The 26,330-nt window shown below is 40.3% G+C and overlaps 1 protein-coding gene across 4 annotated transcripts in view; it reads left to right on the plus strand.

The window, feature by feature from the left end:
* UNC5C (unc-5 netrin receptor C) overlaps nt 1-26,330 on the plus strand; it is a 341,321-nt gene that overhangs the window by 241,741 nt on the left and 73,250 nt on the right. The gene's annotated exons all lie outside the window — the stretch shown is intronic.

A 26,330-nucleotide genomic window follows, 5' to 3' on the forward strand; every position in this document is an offset into this window, starting at 1 on the left:
TCTAACAGAGGCCTAATCCATGGCTAATGGTGCAGTGAATTAGGGTATGGCATGATGAATGGTTGGTAATGGAGTCCTAACTGCCTGCTGCTGGCAAAATAGATTGATTGGGAACTGATTAATGACTTGGGAGTCAATTAGAATGCCCCACTGGACAAAGCCACAGGCAGCTTGGTTTAATTTTGTCATTCTCTTTCAAGAAATCAGAAACGCTGCTTTATTTTATCTGACACTTATCATATAGAGAGTTGATAAGACAATAATTTACTATCAATTTTATTATTGTTCTTGATCATATGCAAATAATGTAAAAAGGGTGTGTGCGTGTGTGTGTGTGCGTGCACGTGTGTGAGCCTGTGCACCCCACATAGACATTTCCTGTTCCATGGTGTGATCTAAAGGCCATATCTACACACCGTGAATAAGAACATGCTTGAGAAATAACAAGTGTCAATTAGTTTCCTACCATAAGCTTTCCATCAAGCCCTTCATTTTCATTTTTTGTTTTTGCTAAAACAAAGTCTATTGATTGTTAATGAAGCATGACGAATCAGATACATACCATGTTTTTCATTAGCACCAAACCATACAGTGTCCTTTGAAAATGCCTGTCTACAGGGGATAGGCCTACACGACCAGAAGAGAATACCATGCCCTCCTTGAGCCATTCACCATCATGAAGCATACTTGTTGAGGAAAATCGTCTAATACTGTGTCTTTCATTCGTTAACAAATAACTCTAAACTCTCAAAACTGTTACCTTTTATGATTGTTAGGAGACATCCTAATAGGCATCAGACACTATTGCCTTAGCTAATCTGGTATTCCGTGGGCCCAGAAACACTTCAATTTGACAAGTGACATATATCGCTACCAACTTGTTGGTCCTTGTTAACCCCCAAACTATACTGAGTCCTTTGGAATTTTTACTCTTTATTGCATTTATGGAAAGAGGCATTTTTAATTACCACAATTTGGGCCTGCATATGGGCTCGCTGATTTTTTTTTTTTGTAAAAATAAGCCCTGAATTATCCCTATCTATGAAATTGCAAAATATTGGCACACCATTGTTCAAAAAATGTTTCATAGTTAGTAGTATATTTACTATTAGATTTCTCATAGTTTTTTAATCATTTGAAGGTTGAAGCAAAGGTGGGAGCTAGCTTAGTTAGCTGGTCTCACAACAAGATGATTAAACATCTGTTTGCGCTTCCTAAATTACTATTAATAATGAATGAATTAGAAATTTAGGCAAGGTTCTTAGAAAACAACTGCATTTTTTTCTCTCTCACAGCCATTTATATCTCTCCATGTGCCAACGCAAAGACTCAAAGTAGCGCTGTTAATGAAATTTTTTGTTTTACTCTGAAAGAAGGGAACTATGTTTTGTCTTGTAGCTGGCATTCCATGGTACTTTCTAGCAGTGCATTGGAGAGACTTTGCATGATTATAGCTGTTTTATCCAACCGCATCAAGACTTTATCTTCCAACACTGATACATAATATGATTTAGTGTGATGAAAGGAAGCAACTCTTCTCTATTCAGTATTTCATTTCACTTATTATAATAGTGCATCTGTCTCCTTAATTGTATTTTTACAAATTCTAATGTAGACCTCCATTAATCTGCCTTAAAGATCAAAATATATTCTGAGTAACATGGGTATCCATAGCCTTATTTTTACCCAACATTTCTTACAGATTAGCTGATCGCTGCAAAGACTTTCAGTGACGAGATCCTAGTAATTTTTTCATTTTTTTAGTCTCTCCAACAAAGTGGTTCACTTTGTCAAGGAGTAAAGATTCATGACTGAAAACTAATTGGCTGTGAATTTTATTTGTATCATCAGTGGGGAAGAGACCAATTAACACTTGGCAAGCTCAAAAATCATATACCCATTTGACATTCAAAGAACTATATTTAATGTGGCTTTTTTTCTTTTATTATTTTTTTTTTTTTGAAGTCAGAAGAGACATCAAACAACCGTGCTCGAGAGCAGCCTAATAAACTCCTAGGTAGATTCCTCCAACACCCTTAGAATCACTAAGATCAGAAAGCTAATAAATACCTTAATGGGACACATTACAACGATCAGTTGCTTAAGAGGGGTAGATCAATGAAAAAGGAAAGGAATGAAATGTAACCTGGTGAATTAAAAGATTGTAAGATTATTTTAATTTATAATAAATGCATTCATTACTTAATATTTAAATTTTTTGAAGAATCTAAAAGCATAAAAATAACATAGAATGAAATATTGAGCTTAGAGATCGACTCTTGTGCTTTACCATAAATAAAGTCAGTCCTTCAGGACTGGCCATGCTGGCAAGGGTTTGTGCTTCTTTTGTATCCAAGGCAAACGATTCTAAAAAAACTCTGGTGGTGAATGCTCAATGAATACATGGCTGATCAAATCAGTTGATCTTTGTTTTATAAGTATGTGTCTAGCTCCATTGATAATTATTTTCTTCCTCCCATACAAGTCAATAAATTTCTAAAGAACTCTACTAATCTTAAATTACAGTGGTATCACCTTTGATACCAATACTGGCAGAGACATTTCTGAGGTTATAAATACATTTAATATCACCCTATTTTGCCTTTAGTCACCACTGAGAATGCTAAGCTAATTTTCTTACAGAAATCTAGGTGTAAATACAAGCATCACCATTTTCAACTTTTTTACTTTGGGCAAGGTATTTCAGTCCTCTGTACATATGTTTTCTGAATTATAAAATGGAGATAATAATAATAATAATAGTATCTATCCAGAGTGTAGTTTTGGAGTTTAAAGGAGATGGTACATATGAATCACTTAGAACATGTAGAAAGCTCAAGAAACATCAGCCACTTTTCATACTATTGTTATATTATCACCCACTGATTCACAGAAGACTGAATTCAACCTCTTGAATTCAGAATAGTAACTGAGAGCATTGTACCTGTGACGGTGCTGTGGGGCAGGCAGAGATGAAACTTCTGTCCTATGAAGAACCACTACCAATATGCCCTCCTGTATTCTCTAGCCAGGGCTTTGGTTAGAGTCCATGAGTGCTACAAATGAAGATAACACTGTAAGCTTTAAATAAGGAGAGGCCCTCATTTATGTAAATATATACTTAAAAAAAAAGATTGATTAATTGATTTAAGAGTGGGGGGGCAGAGAGAGGGAGAGAGAGAGAATCTGAAGCAGACTCTCCACTGAGTGTAGAGCCCCACATGGGGCTGGATCCCAGGGCAGTGAGTTCATGACCTAAGCCAAAACCAAGAGTCAGTCGCTCAACCAACTGAGCCACCAGGTGCCCCATATGTAAATGTTCACTTTACAAATGACCTGTTAATGGAAATATCTACAGCAAATCACGACATGCTGCTGTCCTTTTTTTCTGATTTTTAAAGTTACTGTTGTCCACTTAGTCATCATGGTCCCAAGACATTGGAGCAGCCCACATATTTTATTTCAGAGAGGAAATCTGGGCTGAGGCTACTGTTGGTAGTTCTCCCTTTCAGAGCCAAAGGAAGGAGAGTGACAAAGTTTCAGAGGAGGAAGAGGCCAATCCAGATTTCTTGTACTCCCATCTCTACAGGTGGTGACCCTTTTGACTAAGAACTCACCTTAATACTTATTGGGTAAAAAAATGTATATATATTCTGTGGGCACCCCAGGATAAATTTAGCACATGGGTAGGCTTGGCACTCCCTCCTCTGATCTTCTTGCCAAGCCCTTCTTTTATATCTATTTTCTTCATTTAAAATATTTAACAGCTATACAACTTCCTTAGCACGGGGCAGACTCGGAAGGCCTTATGCTGTGTTGGGTATTAACCCTTTAGGTGTTGAATCAGAGGGTGGAGCCGGGAGCCACCCAGTATTGAGACGGAAAGGGGGAGCACTCAGTTACTTCGGAGCACGTACAGAATTATTTCAGAATTTAACACCTGGTATGGATGAACCAATGAGGCTGGCCCCTATATACAATGATTTTATATAGCCCCAACTACTGCTTGTGTTGAAATATATCTGTTGACTCCTTTGCCTGCCTAAATTGTGAAGAAATAAGGAGCAAAAAGGGGTTTTGCTCATGTTTTATCTCTAATACCAGCAGACTGAATCTACTTAGTAGATTCTCTTACTATATTTAATTAATGTAGTCAGGAAAGAGTCTCTGTTGGCTCTGGCTACTTTCAGGAAATGGAGATGGAACTTTCCAGAAGAAGGATGTTTGTCACCCCTGAAGATGGAACTTTATTGAGAGAACTCAGTGTGAGGTGAGGGGATCCAATAATCGGAAGCCTGAGGGCAAAGTTCCAACCCAGTAGGACCAGGAGGGAAAAAAGGGGGGGGGCATTGTAAGTTACTTTAGTTCAAGGAGTACAGGGAAGGTTAATAATACTCATGTTAAAATTAAGAGTAGACTAGAAGAGAGAAAGAAAAACAATTACCAGAAACACTCTAAAATGGTATTGGCAGCTATCTTAATAACTTTTTTGCTAGGACCAAGCCAAAAATATAATGTCTTTCTTACATTTCTGGGAATGCGTTTGCCTCCCTTTCAATGGACGAGCTCCCCCATCTCCCTAAACAATCCAGAAAATTAAGACACCTACAAATGGGTGCACATTGCTCCCGTGGTATCATAGCTGCACTCTGTGAAATGAATCCCTCTTTGCTCATCTTAGTTTATGCCTAGAAAATGTTGCTGTCACATGGTGAGCCAGAAATACACTCAGAGATACTTTATTTCATCAGATTATCTCTTTTGGAGAGTACTGGGATCAAAACGTCAATGGATACAGGATTTGTTGGCATGGCAGTAGGAGCAAAACTGAATTTTTCACTAAAACCTGTGATTTGTATCACCTTTAACAAGGGGATAATTGCTTCTCTAATTATAATTGAGCTATTTCTCATAGGAGTTTAATTGGAGGAACAGGGCACAATGTTCAACTTATTGACCCAGTTGTGCTTAGAAACAGTCATCTTATTTATCAACATTTGCATCGCTAATTAGCAAGTGGGAAAATATGGGTTGAAGTGCAAAAGAATAGATTATTTTGCAGAGTTTAGTCTTGATAAACAGGGAACAGATTTTTTTTTTTTTTTTAAGCTAATACTGCCAGGGCAAAAAGCTGCTGGCAGCTGGAGGCTCCGCCGAAAGTGCAGCATCAGGTGGCACGCCATCTAATTGATTATTAATGTGGCCGCTGAACATTTTGTTTCGTGAGAGGCGTGCGTGTTTCACGGCCGTTCCCTCGTAACTGGAACTTCATGTTGATGATTTCCATGCAGGTGCATTGTCTTCCGAGCGGTGCTTTATATTCTTTGCAGGAGAAAGAGCTTTAGAGAGAAAAGAAGAGTTTGAATACAGATTTGGGGAGAGCTCCTGCTCTCAGTGCCCGGTAGTATCTGTTGGGGTTTTCTCCTAGCATGGGCGGAGCAACAAGAAGGAGTTTTTATTACGAGCTGACTCTCGGCCTCACAAACGTTTTGCACAAGCATTAGGTTCCCTGATCAGTAGTCAGCTTGCACGCTTTGCATTGGTTCAATCAAAAGTTGTCGGCGTCCCCTCTTTATCATGGTTACCCCATATGTTTTTCTTCCAGTATCTGCCTCTAATAATTATACACAGTGATCACCATAAGCCCAAGTAACCATGTAAACCAAGTTAAAAATAATAATAAAGTTAAATGATGCCAACATAATTTTTAAAGAACAATAAGAAATCATGAACCTTTTCTGGACTTACGACACGTCTGTGGCTTGACTTAAGTACATACGTAGCGGTTCCTTTGTGCTATAGTTCAACATATACTTTTTATTTTTTAATTATTAATTCCTTGATTCAAGAAATATTTATTGTCTACTCACTGTGTGCTGGATACTTTTCTAGTATCTGGGAGATACAGGTCAGCCAAAGTCCCTAGCGGGTTAAAAAAGAATAAAGGACTAAACAGGAATAGAAGTAAATGGCCAAGATACCGTCTGATAATTGAGAGTGAAAGGAAATAAGACAAGGTCATGTTGAGAGGTTGATGGTTGTTGGGGGTTGGAAGTCTCTTTGGAGTCAAGGAGAATGTGTCTGCAGAGGCACTATCCGACCTGCGGTCTGAGTGACAGGAAAGAGCCAGTTGTGAAAAGATTTGGGTCAGGACGTTCCGGGCAGGGGGAGCAAAATACGCTCAGAAGGAGTGGATGTGGCTATAGATTTAAAAAGAGGCCAGTGGCTCAGAGACACAGTGACGCCGTGAGGAGGGCAGAAAGACCTTCAGTCAGAGGCAGGAGGACGAGTTTGTGGACTGGACGTATCTCCGAACGCATGAAAAGCCATTGGAGATTTCAAGTACAGAATTGTCATGTTGGGATATATATGTTTTTCAAAGATCATTCTCGCTGCTGCATGGAAAATTGATTTTAGTAGAGTAAGAATGAAAGCAGGGACCCGTCTAGGGGACCTTGCCTTAACACAAGCAAGAGAAGATGGCTGCTTGTCTTAGGGTAGAAGTAAAAGACATGGAGAGAGATGGAGAAATAAAGGACATACTTTAATTTCTGTGAGGACAAAAAATTCTGAACATGATTTTTAACTTTGATTTTACTCAATGAATAAAACCCAGAAACTATTTGGTGTTTCAGGAGAAGGGAAAATCTTCCATGCTAAAGTGCAGCGGATCCACTAGAGTGAGCTTTTCTCAGGTGACCTAAAATCACTCATCAACAGGCCTCAGCTGTTTTCAAATACAGTCTCCCTTGGTGGCGCTTCAGCACCAGGCAATGACCTAGACTGTGTCTTTAATCACAGGGCAAGATGGTCTTTTATTTCCATGACCTTTATTTCTTGAGAAAAGTATATGTTTCTTCAATAAGTGCTCTTGCTTTGGAATTTCTTTCAGTGAGCCCCTCCATATGCTTAGAGGCACTATTTACTGTAAACTCACTGGGGGTGATAAAAAGCCATCCTAGAGAGCAGAAAGCCAGTATTTTCTAAAGGTGGCCAGACTTAGTAAGAGAGTCCCACTCTTATTTGGTAAGTAAGAAGAAATGCTGCGAGTTTCTTACCCTGAAAGGCAAATTTGTAGGGTGGCTCAGTCCTTAAGCATCTGCCTTCGGCTCAGGGCATGATCTCGGGGTCCTGGGATCGAGCCCCGCATTGGGCTCCTCTGCTGGGAGCCTGCTTCTTCCTCTCCCACTCCCCCTGCTTGTGTTCCCTCTCTGTCTGGCTGTCTCTCTCTCTGTCAAATAAGTAAATAAAATCTTAAAAAAAAAAAAAAGAAAGACTGGTTAGGAACGAACCATCTACTCGTCAATTTATGGTTGCTTCACCCTGAAAAAATTAGCATTTTAAGAACATTTCAGTGCCATTTTGCTGTCGTGGAAGAGATTACTAGATAGAATCATTCTACTTTGGGCATTTTTGGTGGTTGTCACTATTAGTTAATTTAGTAGTTCATTAGGTCAGTGTGCTTTTATCTTCTCATAGTTGAACTTAGGCTTTAGGAATGAAAGTTTTCAGATTTCAGGACAAGTTTGCCTCCGCAGTATGGTCTGTGTACATTCAGCTCTAAAAGCAATGAGCCAGACATATGTGCAATTAAGGGAGTGTTTCCTCAATAGGAAAACAAATTCCTTTCTTAGCAAATCCCTTCCCTTTGCAGAAGTTACAACTGAGCAAAATGTCACTACATTTTCCACATGCTTTTTTTAATTCTTTGGCTTTCTCTTTTTCTTTTTTCTTTTTTTTTTACAATTGTCTAAGGATACAATTTCAGCATGCTTGAAGACCAATGCTTTTTTTTAAAGATTAAAAACACGCTTTCACAAACCCATTGAAACGTACAAAGTATTTTGGACAGTAGTCAACACAGAAGTGAATAAGCGTCTTATTTTATTGCAAATCTGACAGACAAATGGATGCATAAACAAAGTAGCCTCTATTCTTGACAATAGAGAACATCTGGAACAATCTCTCTACAATAGCTATGGGGGTGGTGGGAGGTGGAGGGAGAAAGCTCTTGTCTTTGTGCACACTTTTTTTTTTTTTAATGGCCTTTTGCTCCTTGTTTTTTAAGGCACTTTTTACCCACAACTTTTACGGGTAAAGAACTTTTGTTTGCATCCTATAATGAAGACTTCCTTAGTCATGCAAGAGATGGTGAGAAATCAAAAGAAAATAATTCTGGGATTTCAAACTCTGGAGCAATTGGAGCCAAACCCTACGTGGTAAAAGTCTCCAGAAGGCTATTAGCTATGGACATCTTCTAGAATTGCCAAGGCCTTACTATTCAAAGCGTGATGCATAGATGATCTGTATTGACATGACCTGGGAACTTCATAGGAAGGCAGAATCTCAAGCCCCACCCCAGGCCACTTAATCAAAGTCTGCATTTTAGCAAGAACATTAGAACCAGTCTGAATGTAGTCCTGGTTCTCCAACGAGGATGCCCATTGGGATCACCCGGGAATTGGTAGGATGTGCAGCCTGGCTATCAAGATTTTTAATACCCCCCCCCCAGTGATTCTAAAATCCAACCAAATTTGAGAACCACTGCTCTAAAGGGCAGGATTAAAACATATACAAGAAAACCTTCAAACTTGTCACTTCTAAACTGGTCAGTAAAACTTGGCAGACTCCTAGCTTCTAGCTAATGCTCCTTCTAGAAGCTTAGCTTGGCTCAGTGTGCACTTGGTAATCACCCCTAATTGCTTTTCGCATTTGTTTGATTAATGTACCTCATCTGATGACACTGGGCTGAATCTCCATTCTCTTAGGTGCATACACTTCTCAACTCCGTGGTGTCGTTCTCGATCTTGCTGTTCTGACTCGAGGGGCTCCAGTTTGAGTTCAACAGAGTAACCTTTTCTGATAGATGTGGGTTTTTCTAGCTAATGGTTGCTGGACTCACTTTTCATGTTGGGCGGCATGTGGCAGTTTCTCTGTTAATTAGAACAAATGTGCCAATTATGTTAATGTTTCTCCCGATACCAATCAGTGAATAATTAGACACAACACATCTGTCTTTCACAGGGGAGTCGAATAAGAAAAAAAAAAACTGCAAGGTGCTTTGTTCTTTATTATTGACATATATGATTAGGCAATTCCTTAACCAATCACATTGTTAACAAGTTCATGTATCTAAAAGGCAAAGGGTGCCAGTAGCTATTTGGGGAGAAGCTGAGCTCCTCTCATTGTTAGCAATTTTATGACCAAAGCCCAACTATCTCTAAAAAGATCTCTGTAAAGAATTTAATTGATCTTTCCTTCCTTCTTTTTTTTTAAATTTCATTGTCCTGTCAGTAAAATGCAGGTATGTCATTTTCCCTGAACTACAAAAAGTAACACGTTCTTAAGTAGAAGTATTTAAAAGTCTCAGAAAGGATTCAGCTTTATATTGATAGAAAAGATCACACTGAAGGAAATCACAAAACTCAGCCTATAGGATTATGTTGAAGGTGTTGTAAAGATATGTAAGTCACCATCAGATTTATAATTTGTTATAATTTCTGCTTAGGTGTCTCCATGTACCTTAACTTTGGAGCTTTCTGATTATTAGAAAAATTTATTTTGCTTCTGTTGTTGTTTTATTGGCACTTGTGGCCCACATGTGGCGTGGTTCTACAGAGATGGGGTTTAGCCAAACTATTTCCTGATACAAGTAATGCCTCTACCCTTGTGTTGATTCTGGCGGTATGGAGAGGAGACTTGTGAAGCCAAAACATTAGTCTTCCTGAAGAAAGTCAGAGCGTATTCTAGATAACATAAAGCTTTACATAAAGCTTTTTGTTTAGTGTATGTACACTCTAGCAAATATGGCTCATGTTCCTAATGTTTAATAATATTCAACTATGGGGCGCCTGGGTGGCACAGCGGTTAAGCGTCTGCCTTCGGCTCAGGGCGTGATCCCGGTGTTGTGGGATCGAGCCCCACATCAGGCTCCTCCGCTATGAGCCTGCTTCTTCCTCTCCCACTCCCCCTGCTTGTGTTCCCTCTCTCGCTGGCTGTCTCTATCTCTGTCTAATAAATAAATAAAATCTTAAAAAAAATATTCAACTATGTATTTTTATCATCTAAAGGTAAAACATCATCATTGTTGTTACAAAATCTATATCATTGTGGTTTCAAACATATTGTCTCCATTGTTCTTTTAAAAACAGTTGGTCAGAAAATAAGAATGGAATTCAGATTGTAAATTATTTTTTCTTACTGTGGCACTGATTTGCTTAAACAAAATGTAGAAACAACTGAGAGCAAACATTTACTATATTTGGAAATACTTCTGATTGCTAATACTAGTTAGTGCCAGGCATTCCTAAAAAGCCCCTGAAATATGCATCATCCTGGATATGTTCTCTCTGCTCGGGAGTTGGAAAGGATGAGGCAACAAGGAGGAGAACATGGTTGTTGATTTATTTTTATTACATCATTTTATCCAAATATTTGTGTTTTATTTTTTAATAGTAAAACATGAACATAGTTAGGCTTTACACAATGTTAGTAGCAAACCATGAAACAAATTACTAAAGATAAATAACGCTTGGAAAATAATTATTTTGTATAAATGAGTACCCCACTTTACTCTTTTTTTTTTTCTGTTTATTTTTTATTAATAATGATTTTTTATTATATTATGTTAGTCACCATACAGTACATCCCCGGTTTTCGATGTAAGGCTCGATGATTCATTAGTTGTGTATAACACCCAGTGCACCATGCAATATGTGCCCTCCTTACTACCCATCACCGGTCTATCCCATTCCCCCACCCCCCTCCCCTCTGTAGCCCTCAGTTTGTTTCTCATAGTCCATAGTCTCTCATGTTTCATTCCCCCTTCTGATTACCCCCCCTTTCTTTATCCCTTTCTTCCCCTACTGATCATTCTAGTTCTTATGTTCCATAGATGAGAGAAATCATATGATAGTTGTCTTTCTCTGCTTGACTTATTTCACTAAGCATTATCTCCTCCAGTGCTGTCCATGTTGTAGCAAATGTTGAGAACTCATTCTTTCTGATTGCTGAGTAATATTCCATTGTATATATGGACCACAACTTCTTAATCCAGTCATCTGTTGCAGGGCATCTCGGCTCCTTCCACGATTTAGCTATTGTGGACATTGCTCCTATGAACATTGGGGTGCATATGGCCCTTCTCTTCACTACGTCTGTATCTTTGGGGTAAACACCCAGTAGTGCAATGGCTGGATCATAGGGTAGCTCAATTTTTAACTTTTTAAGGGACCTCCACACGGTTTTCCAGAGTGGCTGTACCAACTTGCATTCCCACCAACAATGTAGGAGGGATCCCCTTTCTCCACATCCTCTCCAACAATTGTTGTTTCTTGCCTTGTCTATTTTTGCCATTCTAACTGGCGTAAGGTGGTATCTCAGTGTGGTTTTGATTTGAATTTCCTTGATGGCTAATGATTTTGAACATTTTTTCATGTGTCTGTTAGCCATTTGTATGTCTTCATTGGAAAAGTGTCTGTTCATATCTTCTGCCCATTTTTTGATTTGTTTATTTGTTTCTCGTGTATTGAGTTTGAGAAGTTCTTTGTAGATCTTGGATACCAGTCCTTTATCTGTAGTGTCATTTGCAAATATATTCTCCCATTCCGTGGGCTGCCTCTTAGTTTTTCTGACTGTTTCCTTGGATGTGCAGAAACTTTTAATCTTGATGAAGTCCCATAAATTCATTTTATCTTTTGTTTCTCTTGCCTTTGGGGATGTGTCATGAAAAAGGTTGCTTTGGCCGATGTCGTAGAGGTTGCTGCCTATGTTCTCCTCTAGAATTTTGATGGATTCCTGTCTCACATCGAGGTCTTTCATCCATTTGGAGTTTATTTTTGTGTATGGTGTGAGATAGTGGTCAAGTTTCATTCTTTTGCATGTAGCTGTCCAATTTTCCCAGCACCATTTATTGAAGAGACTGTCTTTTTCCCACCGGATGTTTTTTCCTGCTTTATCAAATATTAGTTGCCCAAAGAGCTGAGGGTCCATTTCTGGGCTCTCTATTCTGTTCCATTGGTCTATGTGTCTGTTTTTGTGCCAGTACCATGCTGTCTTTGTGATCACAGCTTTGTAGTACAGCTCGAAATCCGGCATTGTGATGCCCCCAGCTTTGTTTTTCCTTTTCAACAGTTCCTTGGAGATTCGGGGTCTTTTCTGGTTCCATACAAATTTAAGGACTATTTGTTCCAGTTCTTTGAAAAACGTTCTCGGTATTTTGATCGGGATAGCATTGAAAGTGTAGATTGCTCTGGGTAGCATGGACATTTTAACTATGTTAATTCTTCCGATCCATGAGCATGGAATATCTTTCCATCTTTTTATGTCTTCCTCAATGTCTTTTAAGAGTGATTTATAGTTTCTAGAATAAAGGTCCTTTACGTCTCTGGTTAAGTTAATTCCAAGGTAACGTATGGTTTTTGGTGCTATTGTAAATGGGATGGATTCCCTGATTTCTCTTTCTTCGTTCTCGTTATTCGTGTACAGAAATGCGACTGATTTCTGAGCATTGATTTTGTATCCCGCCACGTTACTGAATTGCTCTATAACTTCTAATAGTTTGGGAGTGGCTTCTTTTGGGTTTTCCATATAGAGTATCATATCGTCTGCGAAGAGAGACATTTTGACTTCTTCTTTGCCGATTTGAATACCTTTGATCCCTTTTTGTTGTCTGATTGCTGTTGCAAGGACTTCTAGTACTATGTTGAATAATAGTGGCGAGAGTGGGCATCCTTGTCGTGTTCCTGATCTTAAGGGAAAGGCTTCCAGCTTTTCCCCATTGAGAATAATATTTGCAGTAGGCTTTTCATAGATGGCTTTTATGAGATTGAGAAATGTACCTTCTATTCCTACACTCTGAAGGGTTTTAATCAGGAAAGGATGCTGTATTTTGTCAAATGCTTTTTCGGCATCGATTGAGAGGATCATATGGTTCTTGAGTCTTTTCTTGTTGATATGATGTATCACGCTGATTGATTTGCGAATATTGAACCACGCTTGCATCCCAGGTATGAATCCCACTTGATCGTGGTGGATAATCCTTTTAATGAACTGTTGGATTCTATTAGCAAGTATCTTGTTGAGGATTTTGGCGTCCATATTCATTAGGGAAATCGGTCTGTAATTCTCCTTTTTGAGGGGGTCTTTGCCTGGTTTGGGGATCAAGGTAATATTGGCCTCATAGAATGAGTTTGGTAGCTTTCCTTCTGTTTCTATTTTTTGAAATAGCTTTAGGAGAATAGGTATTATTTCTTCTTTGAATGTTTGGTAGAATTCCCCAGGAAAACCGTCCGGGCCTGGAGTTTTGTTATTTGGAAGGTTGTTTATCACTGACTCAATTTCTTCATAATTAATTGGCCTGTTTAAGAAATCAATTTCTTCCTTTTTCAATCTTGGTAGTTTATAGGTTTCGAGGAAGGATTCCATCTCTTCCAGATTGCTTAGTTTATTGGCATATAGCTGTTGATAAAAATTTCTAATAATCCTTCCAATTTCAATGGTGTTCGTCGTGACCTCTCCTTTTTCATTCATAATTTTAATAATCTGGGTCCTTTCTTTTTTCTTTTGGATAAGTCTTGCCAGTGGTCTGTCAATTTTATTGATTCTCTCCAAGAACCAGCTTCTAGTCCTGTTGATCTGCTCTACTGTACTTCTGGTTTCTGCTTGATTGATTTCAGCTTTAATTTTGGTCAACTGCTTCCTTGTGCGTGGATTAGGCCTGTCCCTCTGTTGCTGTTCCAGCTTCTTGAGGTGAGAATATAAAAACTGCATTTTAGATTTTTCTATTCTTTTGAGTGAGGCTTGGATGGCTATATATTTCCCCCTTAGGACTGCCTTTGCAGTATCCCATAGGTTTTGGACTGTTGTATTTTCATTCTCATTGGTCTCCATAAATTGTTTAATTTGATTTTTGATTTCCTGGTTTATCGAGTCATTCCTGAGCAGGATGGTTCTTAGTCTCCAAGTGTTTGAGTTTCTTCCAAATTTTTCCTTGTGGTTGAGTTCCAATTTCAGAGCGTTGTGGTCTGAGAATATGCAGGGGATAATTTCAATCTTTTGGTATCGGCTGAGACCTGTTTTGTGTCCCAGAACATGGTCTATTCTTGAAAATGTTCCATGGGCATTAGAATAGAATGAGTATTCTTTGGTTCTGGGGTGCAGTGTTCTATATATATCTAAGAGGTCCAACTCGTCGAGTATGGCATTCAAAGCCTTTGATTCTTTGCTTAGTTTTTGCCAGGGTGTTCTGTCTATTTCTGAGAGTGGAGTGTTGAGGTCCCCTACTATTAATGTATTTTTATCTATATGTCTCTTTATTCTGGTTAAGAGTTGGCTTGTGTATCTTGCTGCTCCCCTGTTGGGGGCATATATATTTATAATTGTCATATCCACTTGTTGAATACTTCCTTTAAGAATAATATAGTGCCCTTCTGCATCTCTAACTATAGTCTGTAGTTTAAAATCCAATTTATCTGATATGAGAATTGCTACCCCAGCTTTCTTTTGAGGTCCATTTGCGTGAAAGATGGTACTCCATCCCCTTACTCTCAGTCTGAATGCATCTTTGGGTTCGAAATGAGTCTCTTGTAGACAGCAAATGGATGGGTCATTTCTTTTTATCCAATCTGCAACCCTGTGGCGTTTGAAACCAGAATTTAAACCATTAATGTTCAGGCTGAGTACTGAGAGATATGCTTTTAATTCTGCCATGTTGTCAGTAAAGTCTTTGTTTGTATTGGCTGTGACTTTCTGTTTTGTATCACTCTTGGGGCCTTTTTACTTTTATAGAACCCCCCGTAATACCTCCTGTAGGGCTGGTTTCGTGGTTACGAAATTGGCTAGTGACTGTCGATTCTGAAATGTCTTTATTTCTCCATCAATTCTGAATGACAGCCTTGCTGGATAAAGGATCCTTGGCTGCATGTTTTTCTCTGAAAGAGCTTTAAAAATGCTCCCCCAACCCTTTCTCTCATTCCAGGTCTGTGTAGACAGGTCTGATGTAATTCTGATGCCTTTGCCTTGGTACGTGAGAAATTTCTTTGCCCTGGCCGCTTTCAATACTGTTTCCTTGGATCTCATATTTGCGAATTGCACTATGACGTGACGTGGTGTAGGTCTGTCATGGTTGAGCTTGGGAGGGGTCCTCTCTGCCTCTTGGACACGAATTTTTGTTTCCCTTGCTAGATTAGGGAAGTTTTCAGCTACAATTTGTTCAAATATCTCTTCTAGACCTCTGTTTTTCTCCACCCCCTCGGGGATGCCGATGATTCTAACATTGGATCGTTTCGTTGAGTCAGTAATCTCCCGTAGCCAACATTCGTGGGCGTGGATTTTTTTAAGACCATCTTCTATTTTTATTTTTTCCTCTATTAACCCATCCTCCAATTCACTAACCCTTTCCTCCGCTTCCGTGACCCTGGCCGTCAGAGCCTCTAGTTTTGCCTGCATTTGGCTCATAGAATTTTTAATTTCTGTCAAATTCGCTCTCATTTCCGCCCTTAGGGATTGTATATTCTCAGTAATATTTTCCTGAATACTTTTTTCAAGTCTACTCATTATCTTGACCATTGTTACTCTGAATTCCATTTCTGATAATTTGGTTACATCCATATCCGTTACTTCTGTGGCAGAGGCCACTGACTCACTGTCTTTTCTTTGCTGGGGGGGGGGGCTTCTCCTTCTTGTCATTCTGATGAAGAGAGGTTGCGGGCTTTCCAGAGCCCAAAATTATTGACTGGGTCCCAGGCCGTGCCCCTTGTTTTATAGGGATCTTAGAGATGTGGGCTTCTTCTTTAAAGATTTTATTTATTTACTTATCTGAGAGAGGGAAACAGACAGTCAGCAAGAACGAAACAGAAGCAGGGGAGTGAGAGAGGAAGAAGCAGGGGAGTGGGAGAGGAAGAAGCAGGCTCCCAGCGGAGGAGCCCGATGAGGGACTCCTTTCCGGAACGCCGGGATCACGCCCTAAGCCGGAGACAGGCGCTCAATGACTGCGCCACCCAGGCGCCTCCGGTTGTGGGCTTCTTGATTTTTCAGCCTGCCTTCTGGGGGAGGGGCCTGCCGCGCCGATACTCAGGCAACCCTGTTTGGTTAGAGTCTCCGTGTCCCCTGCGAGGGAGGATGGGGATGGGCACTCTCTGAGCCGGTATTTCCAGGCTTTTGTTCTCTGGCGGCTTTCCCTGGCGGCCGGCTATGCCTCTTCTGAGGGTCAGAGCAGCAGAGGCTGCATTGTCGCAGAACAGAGGGATTGCGGCCCGTTCTCCACTGATGTTCTGGCCACTTTAACTCTGTTACTGTTGGTGCTGCTCAACCCTGCGGCGTCCCGGGATGTGCGCACCAACTCGGCGACCCTGCCCTCACTTCCAGGGCCGGCGCGTCTCTGTCCTTTGTGTTTCTAATGCCGCCAGCCACCGGCTGCGTCTCTGTCCTTTGTGTTTCTAATGCCACCAGCCACAGGCCGCCCCGCGCGCTCCCGGGTCTCCCGGTCTCAGTCTATGCCCGGTGAGCACACCTCGATTCCGGAGTTTCGTGAGAAGCCTGGTGGCGCGCGCACCCGGTTCAGGGTCTCAGTCTGCTGTTTCGCGGGTGCCGACTGCGAGTCCGCCCGCTCCCCCGTGCAGGTGGCCCGCCAGCCGCCAGCCGCCCCGCGCGCGCTCCGGGAGTTCCCGGTCTCAGTCTGGATCCCGTGAGCACACCGGGATTCCGGTGTTCTGGGAGATGCCTGGTGGCGCGCGCGTTCACGGCTCACCGGTCTCAGTCCGCTCTCTCGCGGTGCCCTCTGTGAGTCCGCCCGCTCCCCCGTGCAGGTGGCTGCCGCTTCCCGGCGCCCAAACGCGGCGGCTCCCTCCCCCTTCCGTTTATCTTCCGATATCCGTGCACGGTTTACAGCTCCCCTCTTGGTACCTCAATACTCAGCGCTGAAGATGTTCATTTGTAGAGATCCAGATGCATCATCCTGCGTCTCAGGCTGATTCCGTGGTTATTTAGGCTGGTCTGGTACCTATCCAGCTCGACTCAGGGGACCGGCTGAAAAAGGGGTCCCCTATTCCTCCGCCATCTTAACTCCAGGCCCCACTTTACTCTTAACATTAGAAGTTTAGGGCTCTGTCTTAGGTAGCTTAGCTTTTATGCTTCTTAATTAGAAAGAGGGGAGAGGAGTGGATGAATGTGCGAAGTCAAGATTAAACTGGAGATTATAACTTATCCCATATTTAATTATGAGCTATGAATGGGTAATCCATTGGGAATGGTAATCCACTTTTCTCTGCCTTTGCTGATGATATAAATCAAAAAATTAAATTTAAACTGAAGAATAAAGTTTTTAGGGTGGAGAGTTGAAACATGAGGTTGTTGAATGCTGAAATGGCTGTTCAGAAAACATTGTGCAAGCCTAAGCCGTTGACAAATGATCTCCATGTTTTGCTGCAAAACCTTTTTTTTTTCCATGACAGCACTTATATAGCCAATAGCTCTGAATTTTATAAAATATCAGTAACAGTAAAGCTATAAAACCATGCATCCAGGAGCCATAAAAAAAAGTTGATTCTTAAATCACACCACACACAGGAAGGGATGGCAGTTTTATACATCTTTTCTGGGAACACACAATATGGGGTCAATATGCTCCAGTCCTGAAACTTATAATCAAATTGGGAATAACTCATCTTCATTAATAAAATCATGTTAGTGTTTTGAGAACTCTCTGCCAGACTGAAGACATCAATAGAACTGAAAGACTTAACTGTTGGAGGGATTTCTAAACATTTTATCCTCCTGGAAGAGCTGGGAACCAGTTCTCATATAGGAAGGCTAGAAATATTACCTCTCTTCTGGTACATACACTAGAAGGGATTGAGGCTGTAAATAAGGGGAAACTTTCCTCACTGGGAGAGTTGTATGAATGAAGACTCATAAACTAATACCAATAGCCCTATGCAGTGCAAAATTGAAAGATTTCTCCCAGTTTTTTTTTTCCTGATTAGTAATATGAATATGAAGATATGTACTTCTTAATAGAGACACTAAGGAACACAGAATCATCAACACTTAAAATGCATTTATTCAGATAAAGCTCTGTTTGGGGTAAACTCAGTCTTAGAGAAGAAGCAATTAAATTAAATTTGTTGCTTGCCTCCTAATTCCAGGTGCTTTCCCTTCCATATCTCATTAAATCCTCCTACAACACTGGGAGGGGCGGTCCTTTCCTCTGTACATGTGAGCATCGTGCTTCTGGGAGCTTCCAGCCTGCACAAGGCTGCAAACTTAGCAAGTGGGAGGACCTGGTTACAGAGCCAAGTCTGGCAACTCCAAAGTCCAAATTTTGTCCTATAATTAAAAAAAAAAAATTATTGACTGTATGTTTTGGAAATTCAGTTCATTAAAATGACACAAATTGTATAAGCTTTATTTGATTGATTTTCATGAGCTGATCAGATAGTATCCAAAGATGTTTTTTGGGAAAAGTCATTTATTTTAAAAAGTGTTAGATCATCTCATCAATTTTTCACAAGTAGAATAAACATGTTGATTTGTGTTGTTTGTTGTTATTATGTACACGCACTTCATTAAAAAAATGAAAATTTTAGAATATGAAAGAAAAATTAAACAACTTCTGGCCCATTTTTTCAGAACATCTCAGTGATTTTTAAATATATTTAATTTGGTGATGTTCCAGAATTTTTTTCTAAAATATTTCCCTAAAATGAAATTAATTGGTATGAGATATATATATATATTTCCAGGTCACATTTTTTGTTCTTTTTTTTTGCTTGTTTATCACAGTACTGCTCTTAGTTCTGTGACAAGCAGTATTTTGCAGTACTTAGAAGTCATATTTCAGCTTCTAGAAATCATAAATATATGCATTGCTAAGAATCAATAGAATCCAACATTGTGATTGTCTGAAACTTTAGAAGTCGTAATTATTAAATATTTTGTCTAATTTCGAGCACCTGCAATAATTCTTAGTGCATAGTAGCTATTCAATGGATACTCAGTGAGTAAACTAATTTTAAGTAGATCCGACTGACTTTTATTTTCCTGTGCGGTCATGTTTTTGTTTCTTCTCTCTGAATGTGGCTACGTATCTCAATTGAGGGAATGCTTCTTTACATAAACTTTCCACTTTTTAGTAACAGCTTATTTTCTATATGGGTACTCATCCATGCCTCTGTTCATATATTCTTTCATTCATTCATTCATTCATTCATTCTTTCACTACACTTCAGCATGAAGGCTTTATTTCTCCTTCTCAAACAGTGGCGTTTGTAACTGATCTTCCCTGTACCTAGAACCCCTAGCTCAGTATGATTGGCTCTTTCTATATATCCATGTTCTAGTGCTTAGTTAGGTCTGCAGAGAGGCCTTCCCTATCATCTAAAACAAGAGTCAGCAAACTATAGCCTGCCCGCCAAATATGGCCCACCACCTGTTTTTGTAAATAAAGTTTTATTGGAACACAACCATGCTCGTTCATTTACATATTGTCTATGCCTACAGTTTAGAAACCTTGGCACATAAAGCCTAAAATACTTAGTATATGACCCTTCACAGAAAATGTTTTCTGACTTCTGATCTACAATACTGTATAACACTGATTTTTTTTTTCCTAGCCCTAAGCACCATTGAAATTATCCAATGTATTTATATTGCTTATGTATTGCCTTCTCCCTTGGGAATCGCTTGGAGGGCAGTCTTTGTTTGGTTTATTGATGCATCCCAGGTACCAGGAATAGTGAAGTCACACAGTAGATACTCAGCTGATATTCACTGGGTAAACAATAAATAACATTTTGAACATCTCTGCTAGGATACTGTGCTAGATACTGTGAACACAAAACCAAACGGATATATTCAGAGATGTTCAAAATGTATCACATTGGAGATATCATATACACATACGTAATCATGTTCTGAAGAACTCCCCGGCACAAACTTTACACAAATCATTACAGTACCGTATGATAAATGATTTGATAAGATTGCTTCAGCTGCACAGAAAAAGGAAAACAGACTTTAAAGGCTTCAGAACGAAAGTGTCTTCTGAGATGAATATTGAAGAACAGGTGAGTTCTCTCAGCAGAAAAGCAGAGAAAGGCATTCTGGCTAAAGTGACAGAAAATGCCGTGAGTGGCCATGTTAGTGTTGATCACACACTAAGGAAACTTCGGGAAGTTCAGTATGTCTTGAGAGTAGTATTAAGTGATCGAGGTGAAGCTAGAGCAATAATTGAGGATACTTGTAAAAGATTTCATGTGAGGTTTGGATTTTAACCTAGACACAATGACACAGTGGAGAACATTTTAATTGAAGCTACTGTTTTTTTTTTTGGTGGGGGGGTGTTTTGGTTTTTTTTTAAAGATTTATTTATTAGACAGAGAGAGACAGCCAGAGAAAGAGGGAACACAAGCAGGGGGAGTGGGAGAGGAAGAAGCAGGCTCCCAGCAGAGGAGCCTGATGTGGGGCTCGATCCCATAACGCCAGGATCACGCCCTGAGCCGAAGGCTCAAGGCTGAGCCCCCCAGGCGCCCCTGAAGCTACTGTTTTTAAGATTTATTTTTTAGTAAGAATTGTTAGAATTAAAATAGTATCACAGTACTTAAGAGCAGGGGTACAGAAAAGGGGCCAAGTTTGAAAGAACAATTTAGGCACCATCCATAACTGAATAGAGTGGTTTTGAAGAAAGCAGTGAGGATTCCCAGAAGCTCTGAGTTTAGGATTGGGAGGATGACGACTCCATAATAAAACAGAAAACCAGGAGGACCATGTTTCTAGAGGCTGGAACGATGTGAGGAGATAATTGAGATCAATTCAGCACATGTTCTGCAATTCGGATTTGTTGAGCATTCAGATGGAGTTATCGAGAAAGCAATTGCAAGAACGAACAGGAGGACTGGAGTGAATGATTTCTGAGTGAAGAGCATGAGAGGGAAGGAGACCGCCAGCGCACACAGGCCAGGGGTTTGCAGACCCGGCCGAGCACTAGCATTAGCCGAGGAGCTTTTAAAACCCCAGTGCCTGGGCCCTCCGTAAGCCCAGTTCACCAGAACCTCTCTGCAGGTGGGGCCCCGGCGGGAGCAGGTCTTAACACCTCCCCGGGTGATTCTGATGCGCAAAGTTGGGAACCACCGCCATAAAATTAGAAGGAGAGAAAATGAAGGAGCCTTGCAGAGAACGATGTGAACTATGGCGGATAAACTAAAGGGACCAGGGAAAGAGGTTTGAGGAAGAACCGTGAGTTACGAGGCCTGAGAGGCGTAGGGAAAGACGATGCTGTTGGCTTGTTGGATGGGGCAGCGAGGGAGGCCGCTGGTCACCTCTGAAAGTGCAGTTGGAGTGGTGAGCGTGAATGCAGACAGCACTAAGTTGAAGGGTCAGCGGGCAGATGAATGGATGAGGACAGTTTAGCCGCCAAGGGAGAGAGGAGGCAGAAGCGCAGGGGAGAAGAGCAGGCCTGTCCCAGAGTCATTTCCTTGTTGGTTGGCATTTTAGGATGGATAGGAGACATGTGCGTGTTTGTGGGCGACCTGACACACTCAGAAGGAGGGAAGGGCTTTGAGAGGAGTTTACATCTTTTGGTCTTATTTGGTCTGTTAAAAAAAAACAAAAACAAAAACAAAAAAAGATATATGTTATCTGCTTAGATGAAGGAAGATCACAAAAATATTGAGTCATGTGTTGATGACCTGGGGCCTCAAGAAGTCAGAGGGGGACAAAGTGAGCGGTGAGTGCGGCTCCCCAGTGCACGGTTCTGCGAGACGGAGGTGGGAATGGCCTTGCAAGTGGGCCAAACGCCTTCTGCAGAAACTTGCTCTTTTTCCAAGTTCCTAATATTTTTCACTAGAGGAAGATGACCTTATTTGTGTTTGTCTTCTCTTGATTGAATGTTGAACAAGGTCTCACAATATGAAGATTGCCCTTTACAGAGCTATCTCACGTTGCTCAGCACCCTTGCCACAGAGCACGTTGCCTAAGAAAATACCAGACCACGGAGCGTTCAGTTAGATTTAACACAGGTGAGTCATAGCATATGGATGTGTGCACATAGGAGGCTTTTTTAAGGACAGAATCTGATGGAATGCTGTTAGGTAAAAAAAAAAATGTGCACATTAAAAATATTTTTAAGTATCTTTCATTTTGCACTAGATGTTCCTTTCACTTATTAAACTTAAATTTTAATTTATAAAAGTCTTTGAAGCTGGTAAAGACACTAAATCAGGTAGTGTTCTGTTATCACATATTATGTTCAGGGACCCATATTAGGTCCTCCTTCCATTTTGATGAATGCCAGGAATCCTATTGACCTGATTTGCAAAAAGAGTCTGTCACCCTGTCATTATGGTCCCTTACTCTCCCAAATACCACACTAATCCTCCCAATTAGTTTGCACCTGACTTGTGCCGCCTTAGAGCCTTTTACACCCTCATACAATGTATCTTGGGAAGATTGGGGTGGAGGACACGCCTTCATTTTGAAAAGCAGAGGGCACATTTCAGGGCAGCTGGTTTTAGGATGAAGTGTATATGGAAGTTAAAGATAGAAATACAGATTCCCTTCAATGTTTTTGTTTGTGCATCCCTTAGAAAAGTTTTGCACATTGCTGGTTACTGATTTCTGGTTTGAAATCCACGTGCCTTCAAACTCTTCTTTATCTAAACTGAAAAGAGTTTTCCGTTAGTCATTTATATGCCAGGTTTGTAATACTTCATATGGTTTAGATCAAGATGCTGTTTCTCAGGTCATTTGCATGTAAAGAGAACCGTGTAATGATGGGATTAAAAACTAGCCCCTCCTAAAGACATTTCAAGTCACTGCCAAAAATTGGGGTGCATCTTTCAAGAGCAAGGATTCTTTTCTGGTGCCTCTGAAATCAAAGCGCACCCACCCAGTCGTAGTGTTGGCTCTGAAAGCAAACCTGTGTTGGTCCTGTAAGAGTGAGGGTGGTAAGTGGTCCTATAAGTGAGCAGGGTGGTGGCGATAACAGAGGTTGGGTCTGATGGCTCTTTCCTATGATCACACTGCTTCCCTTCCGAGAGCTAGCTAGAGGCTAGCCCAGGTCCATGTCCTGGAGTAACTAACACGTTTTTGGTGTCCCAGCTTCTTCTAGCTACCACCACGTGATCTGGAAACCCCCTCCGGGGATGCTCATGGCTGTAGCTCGATTGCTTCTTCCCAGTTCTTGCTTTAGTAGGCAAACAAGAGCCCAGGGCTCAGGCAGTCCAGCATCCAGATCTACGCTCCTTCACGAGCTTTGTAAGCCTGGACCAGTTCGTTCCTCTGAACTTCATTCTCCTCACCTGAAAAATGGGTCTCTATATACTTCCCTCACAGAGCAGTTGTGAGAAATAGAGATTATGTATCTAAAGTACCTAGCTCCGTGCCTAAAAAACTCCATGCGAGCTCATTGTTTTCTCTTTTTTCACTCCTCACCAACACATTTCATCCTTCTCACCCCCTTCCCTGTCCTCCCAATTTCAGTGCAGGGAAATTGTTCCGCTTTTGAATTCTTTCTTAAAACAGGTCATGATTCACATTAGGGACCACATAGCTCCCTCTCTCCCTCCAGAACACATCTCCTACTTCTGCCACCCTAAAGGATGGCAGTTGTCCCGTAACCACAGCATGAGCCATATTATCTACCTTTCCTTTCCTATTTGACCAGTCCAGCTGCCCCAGAATCTTCTCTGTGTGGAGAGAAAGAGAAGCAGAGAAGAGAGCTCAGGAAAATCACTCCTGAACTTGGGGTCAAAATGAGAGCAGAGATGACCAGAAGGAAGTTCCCTCTCTTGGGAACCTGGATAAATGTGTTAAATCCAAAGATGTGTATGCCATTGTGTGGGGGTGGAGGTGGGGTGGAGCCTGATGTCATTAAAACAACAACTGATGACCATTTTATGTTATCTATTCATCACTTCCTCCCACCCACCCACACACACACAAATAGGTAGCTTGGAATTTCTAAGTGCATAGTCAAATGTGGGGGCTATACAGGTCCAGGTAGTAAAAACAGGAAATGGCTTATTACGAAAAAGAGAGGGAGAGGGAGAGATTAAGGATACATTGGACATTACAGGATACCAAGAAAGAAATAAGAGTGTGTCCAAAAAAACATATTTCATGAAGTAGACAAATGTAAAATTATTCTCATGTTGTGAGGGCCCAGCTGTTTATGGAAAGTAAGAATACGCTTGAAGAATCATTTATTCCTTAGACTCTTTCAGAATCTGTTTTCTTTTTTAGAATATTAATCCTTAGGGGCACCTGGGTGGCTCAGACAGTTAAGCATCCCACTGTGGGTTTTGACTCCGGTCACGATCTTGGGATGGTGGGATTGAGCCCTGAGTTGGGCTCTGCACTCATTGGAGAATCTGCTTGAGATTCTCTCCCTCTCTGTCTGTCCTTCCCCCTGCTTGTTTTCTCTCTCTCTCTCTCTCTTTCTAAAATAAATAAATAAAATCTTTTAAAAAAAGAATATTAATATTTAATACAAAAATTCGAAACCTGACCAAGTGGCTAGTTCTCCGTTTGGAGCCAATTTCATGAAGCCAGTGTTAAGCTATTCTTTTTCTTTTCTCTGTACATAAAGTACTATACTGAGCTGTAATTGTGACTTAAAAACACATGACAAACATTTTGAATGTTAAAAGAAGAAAGAACAAGTGATGATGACTAACTTGAAGTAGGAGGAAAACGCAACTGGGAAACTCAGGTAAAATCAAAAGTATAAAAATGTGGATAGTCTGGGTCTAGGTAAAAGTAATAATAATATATAAGTTGCCTCTCATTTATGCCTTATTATCAAGTTCAATAATGACTATTTCTCAAATTAATCTTGCTAAAATTTATTTTATTAAAAAGCTATTCTACTTATACCTTTAAAAAATGAATCTAGTGTGATGATTTGCTTATAACCTAAGAGAATTAGAAAACAATATTTATGCAGACTGATTAAAATGCCATGGTATACTTTCTCTAAAGCACACACATGCTAATGACATCTCTAGACTTATGGATTCACAAAGTTTAAATGGAAATATGTATTTAGGTTTAGCATACGAACTAGACTGGTCAATTTAATACTTAATGATTTATATATTTCTAGTACAATCTTAAAGAGTTGTAATCTAATGGCGAGTTGACTTTGTCTCAGTAAAAAATGTCAGAGAAAGCTAAAGGAATTCAGACTTCACGATACTTTCCTTTTTGTTTTTATTTATTATTTTTATAAAGATTTTTATTTATTTATTCATGAGAGACAGAGAGAGAGGGAGGCAATGGCAGAGGGAGAGGAAGAAGCAGACTCCCCACGGAGCAGGGAGCCGATACGGGACTCGATCCGATCCCAGGACCCTGAGATCAGGACCTGAGCTGAAAGCAAATGCTTAACTGACTAAGCCACCCAAGCATCCCTCCTTTTTGTTTTTAAATTAACCATTTCTCTGCTATTTTTAGAGTAGTTTGGGTTTGGTCCTATCTCCTTTAAGTATATCCTTAATGAGTATTAATAATTTAAGAATGTTTACTGTATGTCAGGCACTGTATGTAATTTGTGTATTAACTCATTTGATCTTTACAAACCTTATGGAATACATCTGAGGATTATTCTCGTTTTATAAATGAGGACCCTGGGGCACGGAGAAGATAAGGAACTTACCCAAGAGAGACACAGAAGTGACAGAGTTCGCTTTTGAACCCAGGCAGTCAGGTTCAAGAGCAACCCTCTCAGCTGGTACTTTAGGAACTGCTTCTTAAAGTAAGATTTTCGACTGCACCCAGTGGGATTAATCAACAGCAAACATAACAACAGAATATGCAAATAGGACGTCCTAACATTGCCCCGTAACTATTTTTATTACCTGTTAATAAATTCCCATTTCTTTATAAACACTTGAGTCAATTACTTCAAATGTGCCCCAAATTATTGAAAAAAATGCAGTGACTGAGTCACAAGGACAGAAAAGCTACTTTGTCTCACTGCAGCTCTGACAACAAGTTATGGTTTATGGGCAAAGCCTTTTATTGTTTTCTGAACTACAACCTATTTTTCTGTCTTCTTGAATGTTTTATACATAGCTAAAAATAACTTCTAACTCAGAAAGACTTCTCCCATGTATAAATCAGATGGTTTGCTAAATGGGAGGGTGGGAGGAAGCCACATCTCAGGGTGAAATCAACAAGAAGCATTGAAATGAGCCAAATAGGAACAGAATTCAGAGGCCAGACCAAAGTACTGACTCCTGATTAACCAAGATGAGCTTACAAATAAATAGCATTGCAGCGATATAATTAATTACTATTCAGTGCAACAAAATTCTAACACAATGAAAGATTCT

This window comes from Ursus americanus, chromosome 8 (genome assembly GCF_024610735.1).
Source record: "Ursus americanus isolate L20-20 chromosome 8, mUrsAme1.1.p, whole genome shotgun sequence".
NCBI classification, from domain to species: domain Eukaryota; kingdom Metazoa; phylum Chordata; class Mammalia; order Carnivora; family Ursidae; genus Ursus; species Ursus americanus.